This window comes from Phragmites australis, chromosome 15 (assembly GCF_958298935.1).
Source record: "Phragmites australis chromosome 15, lpPhrAust1.1, whole genome shotgun sequence".
Lineage (NCBI taxonomy): Eukaryota > Viridiplantae > Streptophyta > Magnoliopsida > Poales > Poaceae > Phragmites > Phragmites australis.
In genome coordinates, this window is record NC_084935.1 from 25,908,153 (window position 1) to 25,929,263 (window position 21,111).

General features: G+C 47.6%; 1 pseudogene; it reads left to right on the top strand.

The window, feature by feature from the left end:
- The first annotated feature begins 13,156 nt into the window (after positions 1 to 13,156).
- Positions 13,157 to 14,331, top strand: LOC133892247 (elongation factor 2-like; annotated as a pseudogene).
- The last annotated feature ends 6,780 nt before the right edge of the window (positions 14,332 to 21,111 follow it).

Consider the following 21,111-nt stretch of genomic DNA (forward strand, 5'->3'; position numbering starts at 1 on the left):
CCGGGTTTAAGAGATTGTTTTCTTGGTTTTTAAGAGAGAATAGATAACAGAAAAGCTGCAAAGTTGTAGCACAAAAAATTCATGTGTTTCCACTGTGTTCGCGTGTGTTCATCAAGGCTGAGTCCAACATCCTTGACTTCATTTTACAAGCCTATCCTTGCGTGTGTTCATCAAGGCTGAGTCCAACATCCTTGACTTCATTTTACAAGCCTATCCTTGCGGTACAATTTGTTGCAGAGTGTCTGCAGGTGAGAAACCCTAACCCTGCGCAGCCTATTTTTGACAAGGATCATTTCAACGTAATGTATCCATCAACCAAAATTGTGGCATGCAAACTATTTACAGTTACTAATAAATTTATCTCTATCTAAAAAAATTCAGCTCAAGAAAGCACTTCGCGGGCAAATAAGCTGAATGTATCAAGAAATTACACATTAACTTGCATTTGTCAAACTATTTACAGTTACTAATAAATTTATCTCTATCTAAAAAAATTCAGCTCAAGAAAGCACTTCGCGGGCAAATAAGCTGAATGTATCAAGAAACTACACATTAACTTGCATTTGTCATTAAAAAACTACACAATTAGATTTTGATTCACCTTGTAACATGTGTATCTTTTTAATACATAGCCAAAAGAAACAATAGTTTTTTATATCACGGGTGCCTCTAAATGTGTAGTTTTTTATACACTCGTTTAAATTTGTAGTTTTTTATACACTAATTTAAATGTGTAGTTTTTTGATAATATGTGCCACTAAATTTGTATTTTTTATACATTTATTTAAATTTGTAGATTTTTATACATCTGTGAAATTACTTGTAGTTTCTTAATCTAATAATTTTATTTTTCTTGTGAACTAATGTCATTCTGATGTTTTTTTTTTGCAGAAAAAGTGCATGAGTTTTTAACATTCTTCTTTACCTATTGTATAGATGGTTGGCCACAACTACTCAACAAGAAGAGTCCAGAGTCAATTTAGAAGATGAAGTACAATCGGTATTAATTCATTTCAGTTTAGGGATAAGAGTCCAATTCGGTTTGAATCAATTAGGTGCAGGAGATAAAATAGGTTTGGTTGATTTAAATTAGGACAAAAATTAGAGATAGAAGTGGATTTAAATTGGAACTTGTAGGTTTGGTCAATGCATCGGCGCCCGGTGCAGTACTGCACCAATTGCTTGCTGTCGTAAGCCCAATCCCATGAAAAGCCTCTCTTCCCACCCAGCATCAGTCCATGTCATGATGGAAAGGAAAAGATCAATTTTACCCCCTTGAACTATTGATCCAATTTGAAAGACCACTCACAACTGGGATACCAGAAATAGAACCCCCTCATATATAGAAACCAGATGTGAAACCCCCTCACGTCCAACGTGGTGCATAAATCCAGGTTTCGAATCTACACTGGCCAAAATGGAATAAACAGCTCGACATTAAAGATGTCCAAATGGGCCGTGCCTACTGGGCTGGCCCGAGGCACGACACTATAGGCATGACCTAGACACGGCACGACCGAGCCATGCCTGGGCCGAGCGTGCGGCACGGCGTGCCGGCACGGCCCAGCTGAGTCAGGGCGACAAGGGCACGGCCCAGCCCAGGTCGGCACGGGCTCGGCACGACAAGCACGATCCGGCTCGGTACGCATGGACCCAGCTATTTTCTATTATATATATATATATATATATTAATTTTTAGCTATTTTATCTATTTTCTATATTTTTAATCTTATTTTTATCTATTTTCTATATATTATTTATCTTGTAGCTATTTTTTATTTTATCAGACTGACTGTGTTGACGGGCCACCCGTGTGCCGTTGAGTCACCCGTGGCATCGTGCCTGTCGTGCCCGCCAGGTCTGCTGTGCCGTCGGGCCGCAATCGTGCCCGGGCAGGTCCGGCACGGCACGGTGGCCGACGGGCCATGCCGTGGGCCGAGGGGAAGGCACGCGGGCTGGCACGGCACGGCCTGTTACAGTAGGCGGGCCAGCCCGAGTGGCCCATTTGTCCATCTCTGCTTGACATCCCTTGTGTGGTGGCTTGCCATGAACGCCGGTGTATCCTTGCTGACCTCAAGGACCAAGCATCCATTGACCATGTTTCAAACGCAAAACAGCCGATTGTAATTCATTGGCCACGACAGTGGGACCGTCTTCTCCAGCTACCACCATGGTGTGTCCCTGCCTTCCACGTCATGCTCGATTGTGTAGTAGCAGAGCTTGGATTTGCCGTCGGCGTGGTAGAAGTCATGCGCAAATATGCTGACCTTCCTGTCTAGGGCCTCCACGATGACAGCGTGCTCCTCCTAGTAGCTGACTGGCGAAGGGATCTCTGCAATGGTGAGCTCCATGGTGCTAGTGCCGAGAATGAGCCACCAGTTGGTGAGGCAGTCCACCCAGTAGAAGTGTTCGTGCACGTAGTGTCGCTGGTTCCAAACGACGACCGGTGCTTGCACCAGATGAAGTAGTTCGGTGATGGGAGCGTGTGCCACCACTCATTGCGCGATGAGAAGGTGTAAGGCGTGAGGGGAGGACCACCCAAATGGTGAGCGGTGACCAAATCGGCTTGGCCTAGGGTACCAACAGCAACAACACATTGCTGGGAACTCATCTGGGGAGGTTTTAGCTAGCAAGTCTGACCGATGAAAGCGGCCAGTGGTGAGCACAGAGGGGTGGTGGTAGCTCGATTACCGTGGACGACCGTGCCGGTGATTGGCTAGGGTCAAATTAGCATGTGCAAAAGCTTCATGAGGGTACAGGGGAGCTCACCAAGTTGTGGGGCTGGGAGACAGAGCGGTGGAGAGACGGAGCAACGGTTAGCAGTGGAGAAGTAGCTAGCATTGGGGAAGAAAGCAGCGTGCGGCTTAGCTAGCTTGGGAAATGGTGGATTCGTGCAGGGATTCGTGCGAGGAGAGTTCCAAGGATCTTGTGCCTTGCTTACCTTTGCTCGGGTGTGGTGGATCTGGCTGGGGCACGACGAATTAGAGCTGGTGGCGTTGCTCTTTTCTCTATGTTGTTTGGCTGGGGAGAAGAAGAAAGGAGAACATGAGAGAGAGACCGAGAGGGAGCTATGAGGAGAGGGATAGATAAGACAGTTGTCAGCCTTTCTCAAAGTCAAAGAAACTGGCACCAGCCATCCATTCGGGGGCTTCTGCACAGACACCGACGCGGAAGAATCCGAATGAGAAGTCATCGGCAACCGTGGCCAGGTGGGGTAGCTCTGAACTCATCTCCGACATGGATTCCATTCAGGCTGACGTGGATTCCATTCAGACATTCAAAACTAGGACTTATGTGCCTCGTTAAACGAAAACCACCTTAGATTCGGCTCTAGAGGGTTCCACATCCAATTTCCAAACATGAGAAGGGTTCTATTTCTAGTATCCCAATTGCGGGTGGTCTTTCAAATTGGACCAATAGCTCAAGGGGTAAAGTGGACTTTTTTTCCTTATGGAAAACACCCCCGTTATTCCCACACAAGGCGCAGCCCGCGTCGCGCGCTCGGCTTGCTATGCGACCCATCACCTAAAGTCCCCTTTACCTCCTTGAACTATTGGTCTAATTTAAAAGACCACCCGAAACTGGGATACAAGAAATAGAACCCCCTCATGTTTGGAAACTGTAGGTGGAACCTCCTCGTGTTTGACGTGGCGCATAAATCACAGTTTTGAATCTGCGCTAGCTCAAATGGAATAAACAACTTGACGTCCCTTGTGCGGTGGCTTGCCATGAATGCCAACGTATCCTCACTAACGTCAAGGACCAATCATCTGTTGGTTGTGTTGTGGATGCAGAACGGTCGGTTGTAATCCACTGGCCACGACAGCAGGACCGTCTTCTCCAGCTACCACCATGGTGTGTTCCCGCCTTCCCCATTGTGCTCGATTGTGTAGTAGCAGATCTTGGCTTTGCCGTCGGTGTGGTAGAAGTCGTGCGCGAATACGCTGGCCTTTCTGTCTCCATGATGACAATGTGCTCTTCCCAGTAGCCAACTGGCGATGGGATGTCTTCGGCGGTGAGCTTCATAGTCCTGGTGTCGAGCACGAGCCACCAGTTGGTGAGGCAGTCCACCCAATAGAAGCGTTCATGCGCATAGTGCAACCAGTTCCAAATGGTGTGGATGAGATAGCTGAATGGCGACCAGTGCCTGCGGCAGACGAAGCAGCCCGACGATGGGAGTGTGTGGCACCGCCCATCATGTGATGCGAAGGCAAAAGGCGTGTGGAGAGGACCACGCCAATGGTGAGCGGCGGCCAAATAGGCTTGGCCGAGGGTATCGATAGCAACAACACGCCGTAGGGAACTTGTTTGGGGAGGTTTTAGCCATTGGGCCTGGCTAGAAAGTGGGTGGCGACGAGCACAAAGGGGCGGCGGTGGCTCAGTTACCGTGGACGACTGCGCCGATGACTGGCCAGGGTCAAACTAGCGTGCACAAAAGCTTCATGAGGGTACAGGGAGCTCACCAAGCCGTGGATTTGGGAGACGAAGCGGCAGAGAGATGGCGCGGCACTGAGCGGTAGAGAAGTAGCCAGCACCGGGGAAGAAAGCGGCACATGGCTCGATTATCTTGTGAAACGGTGGATTCACATTGGGATTCATGCGTGGAGAGCTCTAAGGATCTCGCGCCTGGCTTCCCTTGGCTCGGGTGTGGTGGATATGGCCAGGGCACGACAGATTGGAGCTGGTGGCGTTGCTCTGTTCTCTGTGCTGTTCGGTTGAGGTGGTGGCCGATCTTGCTCAAAGTCAAAGAAAACGGCACTAGCCATCCATTCGGGGGCTTCTATGCAAGCACCGACGGGGAGGAACCTGAATGAGAAGTCGGTGACAGCCGCGGCCAGGTGGGGTGGCTCTGAACTCATCTCCAACGTGGATTCCATTCGGGCATTCAAAACAGGGATTTATGCTCCACGTCGAATGAAAACCGCCTTATGTTCGGTTCCAGGGGGTTCCACATCCGGTTTCCAAACATGAGGGGGTTCTATTTTTGATATCCAGGTTGCGGATAGTCTTTCAAATTGGACCAATAATTCATGGGCGTAAAGTAGGCGCCTATTTTTGCAAATCTTGCCGCGAGGAGTCTATTTATTTAAAAATTTAATTGAAAAAATATAAAAATAAAAAAACTCCGCTGAACTATACCTGATTCAGGTTCTGTAAATGCGCAAGGCCCAACCAGCCCAATAGGAGGGACAAGAAAATTCCGTGGCCCATGTGAAGCCATCCATCGTCCGTCGATTGCTAATCTTCAAGCTGAGAGATCATTCTGCCTTGCATCGTCGTCGTCTTCCTCGTCTCCGTTTTACCAGCAACCAGATGAAAGAAAAGCACTGTCGCAGAAGCACACGCGTGCGGCGTGGCAGGAGCAGGACACGGCACACGAACTGGTGATGGTCATGCGGTCGTGGCTCTTTGGAGCTACCGAAATGGAAGGCAGCAACAGTGCATTTCAGTGAAAGGCTCACTTCAGTTGAAGGATCTCTTGCCACAAAGCAGTACTGCTCTTTCTTTCTCTCTGCCACGAATTTGAGGTGATTTCAAATACACACTTTTTTCTTAAACAGAAAATTTAACGAAATTCTGGACAAGTCCGAAATTATCGCCTTGTTCATCTGTATATTGCTTGCACGGTCTCGCCAAGTGCTTGTCATGGAGCACTTGTTTGTATCCTCTATCAGCTCGTTCCAAACACCCGAAAGTAGATCAAAGCATATTGCACCAGTTCCGTCCATACATCTGTTCCGTTTAGATGTCCAGGGAGGCATGCCTCTTTTTTTTTAACTGAAAAACAAATCATGCCTGAAAATCGATGCTGTTTTTTAAGAAAATCCATGGATGCATGTGTGAGTTTCTCTCCGCTTTAAGTTACTTGGAGAACACCATACCAGAGAGGGATTATCTGCTCCTTAAAACCACTTGAATCGATCAATGCAACGTACACGGAACAGGTAAGATTATCTGCTCCTAGTGGAGATTCAGCACGAGCTATATATATATATCATGCACGAGCCCCCGTTCCAAAATCACCCACAAGACATGCCTGAATCACTCTTATCGTCTTCTTATCGGTCGCCTTCTTCGGTCTGAATCACTCTTATCTGAACCAAGCAGCCTGGGAAATCCAGCCAACTACAAGTTGACGTTCTTATCGTGATTGCAATCTAGAACCGTTCAGTCAAACCGAGAGGAGAAGCTAGAACTGAAATGTTCAATCTGTAGTGGAAGATATACGAACTAGATCATAGCGTTTCTTGAGTACACGTCTCAGTGACAAACTGACAGAAGGAAAGAGGAGAAGAAAAAAGAGAGACTTTATAGATCTTTTTGTTGCGGGTATGAAAATATGCCCCGAACAGAGTACGACGAGGATCCCTCTAACGAAGAAGCTTGAATATAGGGATGATCGATAGCCTTGAGGACAGGAGAGAGAGAAAAAGAGTGTCATGTGCCTCATGATGAATCCAAGAACACATGATGCTATCTAGGTTCGGACCTCTTATAGGATAACAGCCCTACGTCTTGCGTATTCTCATATAACTTTTATGGATTGGTTACAGAGAGTGTCAATGTCAAATAAGAGGGGAAAAATCTCTCTCCCGCTCTCCTACCCGTACGTGGCTTCTTTTATAGGGAGAAGGGGCAGATGATATTACCACCTTGTCCCTAATATATTATCCTATAATCACGTGCATAAGGGGTATTATGAATCTTTCACCCTTTCAAATACCATTTGGTAACAGGGATATTATAGTCGCTACAGTAATGTCACAATACATCGTCTAAATATCTCATACTGGGGCGTTTCCCCCAACAGCACCCCCTCATCCACTGGTTCTGAGGTTCTAAGGGGCGAGAGGATGCACAATGCATTAGCTCCAACCCCTTTGAAGTCTGGATATCCTGGGTACCCTTCCGCTGTTGCAGTGTGGACACCTTTGCCTAGAAGCGAGAGTCAGGAGGTTCGCCGAGGTCACAAGCCAAGGGTGACAGTGGTGTAGCTCAATGGAGTTGTAGTGGCAGTCCGCGACCACCTCAGCGGTAGACACGACGAGGCTCGCTATAGATAGAGCCGTCTAGAGTCTTGCGGCGGAGGCCAGAGGCGAAGGCAATGGCGAAGGCTACGGGTGTCAGTCCATGACCCCCTCAGCGGTAGATGTGGTGAGGCCCGGTGGATGCAGGACTGTCCAGAGTCTCGCAGCAGAGGCTGGAGGTGAAGTCGACGATGAAGGCTGAGGGTGTCAGTCCGTGACCCCCTCAGCGGTAGGCGCGACGGAAGGCAGGACCGTCCGGAGTCTCGCAATGTGAGCCGGAGATGAAGTCGATGGCGAGGCTGAGGCAGCTCACTACACACTCAGTGGTGGATGCCGAAGGTGGAGTCATCGGCGAGGCTGAGGGGGGTGACGGAGGCAGAGCCGTTCAGAGCCACCATCAACAGAAGTCAGAGGCGGAGTCATCGGTGAGGCTGAGGTAGCTCGTTACCCCCTCAGTGGTGGATGCCGGAGGTGGATTCATCGACGAGGCTGAAGGGGGTGACGGAGGTAGAGCCATCTAGAACCACCGGTAGTGTGAGCCGAAGGCAGAATCGATGGTGAGGCTGAGGTAGCCCACTACCCTTCTTACGGTGGATGCCGGAGGTGGAGTCATCAGCGAGGCTAAGGGGATGACAGAGGCGGAGCCGTCCAGAGCCCCTAGCGGTGGAAGCTGAAGGTGCAGTCGTTGGCAAGGCTGAGGCAGCCTGCGACCCCCTCAACGGTGGATGTCGGAGGTGGAGTCGTCGGCGAGGCTGAGGGGGTGATGGAGGCGAAGCCATCCGGAGCCCTTTGTGGCGGAAGCATGTGGAGTCATCGACGAGGCTGAGGCAACCCGCTACCCCCTCAATGGTGGATGCCGGAGGTGGATTCATCAATGAGGATAAGGGGAGTGATGGAGGCAGAGCCGTCCGGAGCCTCGCGGTGTGAGGTAGAGATGGAGTCAACAGTGAGGCTGAGGCAGCCTGCTACCCCCTCAACGGTGGATGTCGAAGGTGGGGTGGTCGGCGAGGCTGAGGGGGGTGACAAAGGCAGAGTCTTCTGAAACCCCTGGCGGCAGAAGCCAGAGGCGGAGTCAATGGCGCGGTCGAGGGGGGCAGTTTTCTCTGAGTCCCACTCGAGTTTGTTGGAATCTCAACTTCTGCATTGTTCCTATATTTCTTTTAGAAATAATTACATCTCCCGTACGAAGGCTTTTTGTCATGTTCCAAATTCATAATCACATGATTAAGTCTAATTGTGTGTCTTCAGCATCATGATTAGTTTTGAGGCAATTGATTTTAGGAATGCTAGTGCAATTCGTTTAAAGTCAATCGGGAGAGAAAAGAATAAAATTCGCAGTTAAAATTGACCATTTTCTCTAACATGTGGGCCCACCTAGCTGGCCGGCCCCACCACCTCACTCCCTCACCTGCTCCCTCACTCTCCCCGTGCTCTCTCTCACTCCCATGCTCCCCACCGGCCACAAGAGCAAGGAGCTCTCTCTCTCCCTCCCTCTTAAGCTCCCTTTCTCGTTCTCCCCCAAAATCCCACCTCATAGAAGGAATCGAGGTATGCATGTGGTATTCGCGTGATCATGAGCTCATGAGCTATCCATCCATCCAATTCATTTTCGTTTTCCCAAAGGATTCGAGCCGGTTTTGATGTCTTTTGGTGTTCTTGGTTGAAGCACAAGGAGCGCCGACGTTCTTCCTCTTTCTGAGCTTTTCCTCCTTCAACCGATGGTCCCCAAGCTCGACAAAGCATCTTGGGTGAGTCTCCTAGGCTCCTATGGTATAGATGCATGTTTTGGTTGGATGAATCCTGAGTTTAAAGCTTCAGTTGCAAAGTTCTTGAGTTCTTGAGCTTTGGAGCTAAAATGAGAATTTGGGTGAGTTTTGAGTTAGGAATCGTGTTGCTAGGTTGTTGAGTGAGTTCTAGACTATAAACTCTCTCGTGCATGTTTCTCTTTGGTTTGTAGAAGCACGTAAATCAAATCGGAGATTTCCCCTTTGAAGCAGCCTCTATGGACAATCCGGATAATCCGGATTGACCTGAATACTCCAGGTAAACTTGGAGAAATCCCATTGAATTGTCCTCAGGAACTATGGCGCTTTAAGGTGCAATTCGAGTCTAGAACCCTTTGTACAATGTATATCCATGTTTTGGTGGAATAGATTTAGCATGTGAGTTGAATCGGCCCGGAAAAACACTTTAGAACTCAACTCAGCCAGAACCTGTTGGATCAACTCGTAGTGTCTGGCCCAATCCGGAGTATCCGAACTCGACCCGGAGGGTCCTGGTAAATAGCCGAGAGCCCTACTTGGAGCCTCATCTGGAGTGTCCAGCCCAATCCACAATATCCAGACCCATTCGGAGGTTCCAGGTTATTTCAAAAATGCCAAACCGAGAGCCCTCACCCGGAGGTTCAACCCAGAGTCTCCTGACTCCTGTTACTTTTTAGTCGTTATTTAGATCGTAAGTTTCATTATTCCTCCGTATGTCTTACACCTTTAGCTTGTTGTTATGCATATTTTAGCATTCATTGTGCATTTCATTCATGCTTATCATTGCACCCGTTCTTCTTTAATGAACGAAGTACCGGAGCGTGTCGCGACCGTGGTTGAAAGTGACGCCAGTCTGCCAAAGTTTTACGAGTGTTGCGTGGGTAGCATAAGGCAAACCCCAGAGCAGCAAAGCAAGCATCTAAGCATACTTCTTCCATTAATTTGGATCATATACGTCATATGTGTTAAATTACGCTTTCTGTATGTTATGCATGAGTTCAAGTCGATGTCGGGTGTATGATGGGTAGAACCTATGTTGATGCACTAATTCTCCTATCTTGAATAATTGTTGAGCCGTATTCTTATCACCTAGGTTTAATATGATATCGCCAAACTTAAAATGTTATTCGTGATACTTAGCAAGTGCTTAGGTCCTCGGTAGAAGTCGAGCGGTGAAATGTTTCATCGTTAGCGAGCATAGGCTTTAACTACTTGTACAATATTCATAATGATGGGTTGATGTTGTCTATTAGATGAGTGGGGTGAATGAGGCAAGATGCGGACGGTGTTAGGGGTGTTTGTCCTGTCTGGATGTGGAGTTCCCCTAGGTAGGTCGGGAGAGGGACCCGAACACCGTAGACCGCTTATATTCGATCATTGTTGCAGTTGGCTTTATCACTTTCCGTGCTTACTACATGTCGTATATGGGAATGATAAACTGATTACCTTTTGTAGATGTGGTTTTTTAGCGTGCGGGTCGATTGTGTCGGGCTTGAGGCTAGTTGGGGTATCTAGTTTGCTTCGAGAGTAGTTCTGGATGACTCCAGCACCTATCGACGCATGTTCAAACGATCAGGGCTTATTGGAAAAGGTTGACATGAGTACCCCCTGTATAGACATGTGTGGTCATGCAAGCCGTATGGTCCTCAAGTCGTGTAGGTAAAGGAGTACCCCTTGTAGGGTGTAAAAACATTTTAAAATGCCGCGCTCTCAGTAATAGCATACTTTTGCCTATTTGCAGCAGTCGTAGAGTTATGAATGTGGTTTGATATGATTGAGATGTTGAGATGGTTCATTATAGATGTTACTACTATGGTTCCTTTTACATTATGTTCAACTGATGTTTATGGGCTAGTTTGTTACCTTTGGTCAAGTATAGGTGCTCACACATGTTTATGTCAAATTTGCTTTTGTATATGAATTTACTTAACCATGTGGCTGTATTCTTGCTAAGATCCCAATGCATAATACTTGGAGTCGGACTATTTATAAGTACCCATTATGGTTTAAGTCTTGCGAGTACCTTTGTACTCAGCTGCTCTATAGATTTTACAGGTGAGGAGGAGTTGGTTTTTTACTACTTCATGCCCGCCGATATGAGTGGAGGGAATGAGTAGTGCATCCTACTCTTGGAGGTCGCATGTTCGAGGTGAAGCCTAAGGGCATATGGCTGCACCCATCTTTTGTTGTCTTTAGCTTTTATTTCTATTGCGTAGTTTCTTTAGTTGATTAGGAGTTGAGCAAGTTTTAGTTTCCTCCTAGCTCTCTTTTTGCTGTAAATTGTATTAACTTGATGCATGCTTAAGAACTTGTAATATAATGTTAATTACTCGCTCTTTCTTAAGCTTTGTTGTGATGTTCCATATTGGAAAGGAATGTGTTCTGATCTTGGGCACAAAACATGTGTCGAGCCTATCAGAGCGGTATTCTGATTAATCGTTGAAGTCATGATTAAGAAAATGATCAACTTAATGATTACTTAGAATACTGTTTGTACAGTTCCTCACACTTTTGCGTTCAAGATGTCGGAGGGTTTTGAAAATGAAGTGTTCTGACACGGATAGCAAAATTTCGCAACTTGTGTAGGATTGCCCAATCCTTTTGGCTCCCGGACTCCATGACCCTCTCGCATCTCGCACTCTGTGGCTACGAGCGGGCAGAGGGCACGTTCTATTAGCATTATTGCCATGGCTTTAGCTGAGACAGGAAGGCTTCTAAGGTGGTTGTACCACACATATGTATGTATGTATGTATGTATGTATGTATGTATGTATGTATGTATGTATGTATGTATGTATGTATGTATGTATGTATGTATGTATGTATGTATGTATGTATGTATGTATGTATGTATAAGTGTATGGGTATGCATGTATGTATGAGTATGTATGAATGAAATTATACTGCGTCTTCACCTTTCGCCTTTTAATTTTGTCCGTACCAACGCTTCGTTTGTCTCCCCTTTCTCGGCCCCCTCGCACTCTGCAGCAGCTAGCGGCTGGAGGGTACAATTTTTTAAGGGTGCTTAGTTGCGTTGGTTGGGAGCGAAGGTGAACTCTTCGTTGGCTAGCGGTTTGCCATCACCTACATATTTTTTGGAGCGGAAGGTGTTAGACCTCTCCGGCACGAAAGCTTTTGCCTTCAAGATGCCAGCGAGTCCATACCTCTCTAGCACGTAGGCTAGGCCTTAAAGATGTCAGAGGGTCCATGCCTCGCTAGCACGGTGGATATGCCTTCAAGATGCTGGCGGGTCCATACCTCTTCGACACGTAGGTTATGTCTTAAAGATGCTGGAGGGTCCATGCCTCACCGGCACGGAGGCTATGCCTTCAAGATGTCGATGGGTCCATACCTCTTTGGCACGTAGGCTAGGCCTTAAAGATGTCAAAGGGTCCATACCTCGCCAGTATTGAGTCTTTGCCTTCAAGATGCCAGTAGTTTCATACCTCTCCGGCATGTAGGCTAGGCCTTAAAGATGTCGGAGGGTCCATACCTCGCCGGTACGGAGGCTGTGCCTTCAAGATGTGGTGGGTCCAAACCTCTCCAACACGTTGGCTAGGCCTTAATGCCAGAGGGTCCATACCTCACTAGCATGGAGGCTATGCCTTCAAGATACCAGTGATTTTCCTTAAGACATCTCCGTTTATGGAGGTTTTTAAGGCATCTCCGTTTGCGGAGGTTTTTAAGATATCTCCGTTTGCGGAGGTTTTTAAGTCATCTTTGTTTGTGGAGGTTTTTAAGTCATCTCCGTGTACGGAGGTTTTTAAGACATCTTCGTTTGTGGAGGTTTTAAAGACATCTCTGTGTGCAGAGGTTTTTGCGACATCTCCGTGCACGGAGGTTTTTTAAGTCATCTCCGTGTGTGGAGGTTTTTAAGACATCTCTGCTTGTAGAGGTTTTTAAGGACATCTTCATGTGAGGAGGTTTTTGAGACATCTTCGCGTGTGGAGGATTTTTTATGTCTACGCACTATTTGAGCAAAGGCATAACTTAAGCTATGTTTGGTACCTTACTATTATCAGTGAATAGCTAGTTGTAGTATAAGTTATGACTAGGTCGGACGACTATTTTTAGTACATGCCAAACTAAAGTATAACTTTAAGTTTTGATGTTTACTGTTGTCTGCGACTAGCTAATTGCAGCATAAGTTATAATTAAGTCAGATGGCTATTCTTAGCACATGCCAAACTAAGGCACTTAGCATGTCATGTAAGGGTCGAAAGTAAATTGCAAGGCTGATACTAATATGGCAGTGATGAGACGTACCTGGTGATCGATGAGAGCTTAGGTGTGCCAACTCAGGCATGCACAACCGGAGGCCTACCAAGCCGGAGGCAGAGCCTGCGAAGCCAGAGGGGCTCGCGCATGCGCCCGAAGGCTGGGTCTTGGCCACTCCTTACTCCAAGGCCCACGGAATATCCTGTTGCTTCCGAGGCCGGAGGTATGGTCCGGAGCTGTGGTGGCCCGTGGTCAGCGGCATGCCAACATTTAGAGAAGGCCTGATTTGGTGACACGGAGGCTAGGTTCCACGGCCAGTCCAGGTACAGGTGCAGATGTCTAGCACCAGTGAGTGCGTCTGGTAGGTGCATGACGTGGCTCGACCCAACCGAATGAACACCCTACTGAGGAACATGAATAGGATGTGTGTTGTGGCCGCGCTGTGAATTCCCACTATGGTGTCGCTGGAGTTGAGCTCCCTGCATATTTTGCGTAGCTCGATGGCACAGTAGGGGCGGGCCACGTGCACGTCGACGCCCGCGTCCACGACTAGCGCAACCACATTCGGCTTGCTCTTGATTACGCAGGAGCCAGCCCGCATTGCTGTACATTTTGAACGTGTAGTATATGACCCTGTTGTTCTGGGACTAGTCGTCATTTGAGCTTGAACGCATACATGTGGATTGATCTCCACGGGACACCGACGAAGTTGGTGGTCGCCCAATAGCCGCTGATCTGCCGAAGCTCGTGAAGGGGTTGCAAGGTCTCACCAAGTTAGACCCACTAGTAGTCTACACCATAACAAACATTGGCAAGCATGTCATCGCTGGAGAGGGAGAGCTCCATCTAGAGATCTACCTCAAGGACCTGCAGCAAAATTTCATGAGCAGCACAATCAGCTGTATATAAAGGCCCAACCACTGGAGAAGGACCTCGCTAAGGCGATTGACGACAAGCTCATCGGCTCCAAGGACGAGGTCAAGGTCCGCGCCAAGATCCTATCTGAGGAGTTCGGCCAGGACAAGGACCTGGCCAAGAAAATCTGGTGCTTCGGTTACAAGATGACCGACCCCAACATGTTTGTGGACATGTGCAAGGGTGTCCAATACGTGGGTGAGATCAGGGACTCGATGGTCACCGGCTTCCAATGGGCCTCCAAGGAGGGCGTGCTCACCAAAGAGAACATGTGCGGCCTTTGTTTCAAGCTCCGCAATGTCGTACTACACGCTAAAGCCCCGATCGTTAGTAGTTGGTTTCCTCGCTGCCCCAGCTCCGCCAGATGTAGAGCTGCGCCGAGCCAAGCGTGTCAAGTCCCAGTGTGAAGTGGTCGGTGGCCAGGCCACTAGGGTTCCGACATGAGCAGCGTTCGCTGGAGCCTACCAGAGCCTGTGAGGCCCTTCAGAGTCAGAGCATGGTGACACCGGAAATGGAGTAGGGTGACACCAGAGCCAAAGAATGGAGACACCAGAGTCGGAGAATGGTGACATCGGAGCCCATCGGAGCCAGCTAGAGGTCATCCGGAGTCGATAACGTCGATGCATGGTGATGCTAGAGCCAGCTGGAGCTCATCAAATCCAGCCGGAGGCCATCCAGAGTTAGTGCCAGAGACGGTGACGACGGAGCCCGCAGAAGGCCGCTGGAGGCAGAGCATGGTGACACCGGAGCTAGCTAGAGCTAGAGCTAGAGCCGATGGTGCTGGAGCTGTTGAGACCAGAGATATTGAGATTGGAGCATGGTGAGGTTGGAGCCCACCAGAGCCCGTTGGAGGCCATCCGGAGCCAGAGCCGGTGATGTCAGAGCCCGCTAGAGCCAGTTGGAGGCAAGGCGTGGTGACGCCGGAGCCAGCTGGAGGCCATCTGAAGCTAGAGCCAGAGTCAATGACACCAGAGCTGTTGAGACCGGAGCATGGTGAGGTCGAAGCCCATCCGGAGCAGGAGTCGGTGACGTTAGAGCCAGCTGGAGGCGAAGCGGGGTGACGCCAGATCTAGATGGAGGCCATTCAGAGCCAGAGCCGAAGCCGGTGGCGCTGGAGCTGGTGATGCCGAAGCTGTTGAGACTGGAGCTTGGTGAGGTCGGAGCCCGCTGGAGACCATCCAGGGCAGGAGTCGGTGATGTTGAAGCCTACCGGAGCCAGCTGGAGGCGGACCATGGTGACGTCAGAGCTCGCTGTAACCAGCTGGAGGCCATTCAGAGCCAAAGCCAGAGCCGGAGATGCTAGAGCTGGTGACACTGGAGCCTGCCAAAGCTCACGAGGCACGTGGCTGTCGCTCGGAGGCGTATGATGCCACACCCTCATAGGCTCGGTCAAATCTCGTGGCAGAGTCCTCGGGCGTGGGTGCATTCCAACGGAGAAGATAGACCCATGCAGCATGGCCTCAAGCAGACTACACGTGGAGCAAGTACAAGCCATTTGGCAATATGCATTACAGCTAGGCATACGCTCACATCATGTCAGTCCATGAGGATGGGTCCATGCGCTGAGGTGCTTGATCCGTAGCCCCCATGCTCGCGTGTTTGTTGTTCGTGCACGACGCGTGAGGGCACAACAAGCCAGCGTTCCATGAATGTGTGCGGAGCCCACAACCAGCTCGTCTTTGTCCAAGGCGTGCTCCTTCTGCACGTCACACCCTGCCACTTCTGGTGTCTAGGGGTGGCTACCTGCATGAGTTAGCGGAAAAAAGGGGCATGCAGAGTTGCAACCTGCAACAACTATAATTTATTAGCTGTACCAGTCTCTAAATAAAGATAAGCTTGCTAGCGGCTGGGGATGAGTGGATACCACAAACATCAAGAGGTACCCTGTAGTACCATCTGCATGCTCTGATGTGGACCACAGACTACTGAGGCTCTTGCATGCGAACGACAGTAAATATCCTACTATTTCCTATACCCTGAGAATAAATATCACGGGATCATGTTGTGAATGCGAGGACTTAAGTCAAGCCTTGCGGCGTCATGCCCTATCGTGGATTGTGTGTGTGTTAGGAATCCATATCAAGTGCATGTCAGGCGATTTGATCGCACTGCAACTTGTGGCCCACACAACGTCATGTCGCAATAAATGAGAGGGTGCTCTAGGTGCAATATGCTGTGGTGTACACTCTGTGACCCCGAACCGTGCTGATCGCACCAAGAATGTGGACTATGGCAGGCTCTATACTAAGAGATACTTTCTAGCTTTTGGAAAGCTAGCATGAGTACCTGCATAATGAATAGGCGCATGCTCTTACCTCGTGTGTGGAGGTTTGCATAGACTTTAGCTCCGCCTTCGCCTTCACACAGGACTACCTTGGATTCAGAGACGCTCCACCCGGAGGTGCAAACATGCTTTGGGACTTCAGTGAGGGCGTCTGCGGCCCTCAACACGACGGTGCTCTACCCACGTGACACTCCGTGGGGTAAGCCGGTGACAACCAGCCCGTGTGCTTGTAGTGATGTGGTATCTTTGCTCACACGCCATTCTGTACAGCAAGCTAGTGATCGCAACAATCAGCGCAGGGAAGACAAGGGTTCAAGTCTCGTGGAGGAAGATGGTGAGTCTACGCACTGGTGGTCACCCCCGCATGCACCATCTTGTGCGGTGAGCCAGCGACCGTGACGACGAGTCCGCGCGCCTGTAGCCATAGTGGTGCTCCCCATGCGCGCGCTTGCAGCCATGCCGCAAGCCCGCAATGGTGACAACGAGCTCACAAAAGGTTGCGACCATCCTACGCACGAAGGCAAGGGTGCGCTCAGGGCTCCGGTTCGCGAAGATTTTTCTGCTCCTCTCCTTCCTAACGAAGCTTTTTGTGTCAAATCCCCACATATGACACCATCTGTTGGGGGCACGAAAATGTGCCCCGAACAGAATAGAGCGAGGGCCCACTCTAACGAGGAAGCCCAAGCTTAGGGATGACCGATAGCCTTGAGGAGAGGAGAGAGAGAAAAAGAGTGTTATGTGTCTCATGATGAACCCAAGAATACACGATGCTATCCAAGTCTGGGTTTTTCATGGGATAATAGCCCTACGTCCTGCGTATTCTCATATAACTTTTATGGACTGGTTATAGAGAGTGTCCGTGTCAAATGAGAGGGGAAAAATCTCTCTCCGCCTCTCCTGCCCTTGTGGGGTTTCTTTTATAGGGAGAAGAGGCAGGAAATATTACCATCTTATCTTTAAAATATTATCCTACAATCACGTGCATATAAGATATTATAGATTTTTACCCTTTTACATACTATACGGTAACAGAGATATTATAATCGCTACAATAATATGACAGTAAACCATCTAGTCATAAACCATCTAAATACCTCAGGTTTGAGCGTTTCCGCCAACACCTTTCTTGTATGAATTACGTCAAGACTCAAGTGACCAAAAGTCAATTTCACTCTTGGATATCTCCACAACCAGGTACTAGCTTCACTTGCAGACAAATTACAAGAGTAAAGCAGTTACGAAACAACTTCTATCTTCTGGATAATAGGATTAATACGTTTTCAGATCCATACGTGATCCGTACGTCTGCATATAGCTTATTCCACAGCTTACTGTGGATGTCTGTTTCTCTCTTCCTACCGATGTCTGGTTTTGCTTTTTGCAGCACTGTGCAAATGGAGATAACTCATGAACTCAGATCTCTTTTGCTATATTGACGTGTTGTGTTCTGTAGTGAGAACAAATCGAAAGAAAAGAACCAACCAACTACGAGTCTGAGTAAACTATTGCAGTAGAACTATGACAAAGACGACAACGACGAGTCAATGTATAGCATTGCGAGTGTCTTAAATTAAATACAAGCTGGTAATGTTTTGCATTTTCTTTCTCTCATGAATGGTACCCATCTGTTCTAAGATACATGCCAGTGTAGCTAGTCTTTTAATTTGGTTCCTAACAATATGTTATTCTACGACTTCAATATTACATTTAAGCCTCTTAATCTTCATATGCTGCTTCTCTTTAATGATTTATTTTTTTATTTCTAAGATTATCTGTAACTAGATTAATGCAAACTATCCTAATAATAATTTCTAATATGGCCAAGGCCTTTAATGAGGATAAATAGTACTAGCATGTAGCTTGTCCTTTACTCCACATGAGCTATCTAATCAAAAATTGAATGAAGATCGCCAATAATTTTTCTTTAACAAAAACTGCTCTGAACTTCTTGCATCAGCTTATTAGGTTTTTTTAAAACAAAGACAAAGCTCTGCTGAAGAAGATAAAACAAGCACCATCCCAAGGAGGAGACATCTCGCAAATACCCGAAAGTTAGAATTTCTTCTCATTGTCCATTGTTTTTGCTAATGAATGAGATACATGACTTAGGGATTTATGTAGTCCATGTCCCCAACTAAGGACAACCCCATGATAGTCATTTCCCATTTAGTATTGTCTATTGTCTTCCCTAAAATACCAGTCACTTACAATTAGTTATAACTCCTTCCCAAAATTCAAGGTAGAATATCCATAGATATCCACTTTCTCACAAGTATGAATCCATAGCACCATATGTGTCATGCTCACACACACCTATTTTACTCCAAAGGAAAACGAGTATGTGGAGTGAAGCATATAGACATGGTGATCTGTTCTGGTCCCCTGAAGTCAACAAAGGCTATGCGAGTGCATGGTTGGTAACAGTCCAAAGTCCAACCACCTGCAGAGAGAACAGTAGTGTAACAAAGATTTTTGGTCTTTTTGACTCATGTGAAATTAACACTTAAAACAAGAAGATCAGGGTCTTGATAGTCTAAAGTTAGATGCTGCAATAACACAGACAGAACACTACTATTGCAGGTCATATATTCCCTAACTGCCACCACAATCAACCAGAATGTGTGCCACACTCGAATTCAAACCAAAAAAAGAAGTGTGTATGACACACACATGTTGTCACCTTTCACATTTCGTTGGTAGGCCGGTTTTGCAACGTCCGTCAGTCGCGCTGAATCGCAGTCGTATAGTAGTTCTCAAATGCAACTTAATTTCTTCATAAGATGTCACTTGGACCTGCGACAGGGTTCATGATTTCGTTTTACCAAAAAAAAATGGGGATCAGCCGGTATGACCGGTATGGCCAAAATTCGACTAATTTCAGAAAAAAATCAGTCAGAAATTCTATAAAAAATACCAAATTTGGATGATTTTTGTCTGAAAATTCCAAATTTGTTCAAATTTCATTCAAAACCGGTACCGGTGTACCTGATATGTTTCAGGGGGAGGGGGCTAGAGTCCGGTACCTGCCTGCGACTATCGATTTATTGTTGTCGGCAGTACTAAATGGTCACGGTCTTAACCCTGTGAAAATCTGCAATTTTTTCCGAGTGTGGAAAATCCACGATTTTACTCGTAAACATAGCACGAGTAATTAGTTAGTGGGACTCGAGCGTGACGTTTAGCTACACACGAAGGTCGCTAGACCGGCTGAAATCGCCACCTGTTAGCATCTCCTACAGTTTAATTAATTAGTAATTAACTAGTCCCATCATAAAATAAGACTGCTTCCAATGCAATGTATCATGTGCATTAATTTGCCATCTAGAATTTCCGACAAGGGATAGAATTAAAAGGAGAGAGAAAAGCTATACCATCGTGGAGATATTACATTTTAGTACATCGACACGGTCTCTAATAAATATGTTTGACTATTATTTTTTGATAAGTATCTCTTAGTAAAAATTAATAAAAATTAGATGATATCAAAGTATTTTTATAATAAATTTACTACTATTATCTTCATGTGCCAAATTCTAATAATTTTATATATTAATAATCAAAGTTTCTAAAATTTAATTATAGATATTTTAAAATAACATCTATTTAAAAATAAAGATAGTACAGTTTAATCTCCATATCCAACATCTTGGACATTGCCCGATATTGCATTGGGGGCGGAGCCATATCCATTTGATCATACACATGTGATAATTAATTGATTTGCTCGTCTTAGACCGTCTCCAACCGAATCGGTATCGGGTCGGCATTTCTACTGTTGCGGATGGCGGGCGCCCGGACGCGGCTCCAACGGAGTCGGTTTCGCGTTCCACAGGGTTGCGGTGTGCGACGCGGTCGGCAAAACCCGATGGCGCTGGTTCCGGCATTCGGGCGAGCGGATAGGATAGGCAGCAGCTCCCGAGACACGGCGGAAGGGGATCTGGCGAGGCGCCGCGGCGGTGAGGTCGGGGCCCTCGGCGGGGGCGGACTCGGGCGGAAGCGCGGAAGGTCGGGGCCCTCGGCGGCGGTCCCTGCGGAGGAGGAGAGGAGGGGAGCAGATCCGGCGGAGGCACTTCCATCGTCCCCGCCGTCCGCCGGCTCGGCTACAGCACCAAGGAAGACCTCCAGTGCAGCAACGTAAGTCCTCTCGCGCTACTGGAGACCATGCGGTGGCCGCTGGTGGGGGGGGGGGCGAGGTGGGTGCATCGGCGTTAGGGATTGGGTTGTCCACGGCGCTAGGGATTGGCCTAAGGGATTTGCTCACTTTGCATTAGGGATTTGCGATTTGTTCACTTAGCATTAGGGATTTGCGATTTGTTCACTTTGCATTAGGGATCGGGTTGTCCACGGCGCCTCGGTTCGGTTGTGCCTGTGGCAAGCGCGTAGACGCAGAGCATGTAGCTTCGATGGCGATTCACGGTGGCCGCAGGTAGTTCAGACCGTGCCACAGGTAGTTGAGACCGTGCTTGGTTTTAATCTGGAAAGGTTTGGTCTAGCACATGAACTGGAACAGTTGCGCACACAGTGAAGGCTTTGGTTGATCTGGAAAGCAGACAGTGAAGGCTTTGGTGATGATAATGTAGTTGAATTGATACTTGCTCCCTCTGCATTCATGTGCTAGACCTGCTTTGGTGATGATAATGTAGTTAAGCAATGTACTTGAAGTGATATTTGGTCCCTCTGCATTCATGTGGTAGACCTGAAGATTTGTAAAATTGTGGAAGACTTGCATTTGAGCTGTGTAGTTGATAAGCAATGTAGTTGAGCTGTGGATCTGAGCTGTGTAGTTGATAAGCAATGTAGTTGAATTGGTATTTGGTCCCTTTGCATTCATGTGCTAGACCTGCTTTGGTGATGACAATGTAGTTAAGCAATGTAGTTGAATTGATATTTGGTCCCTCTGCAT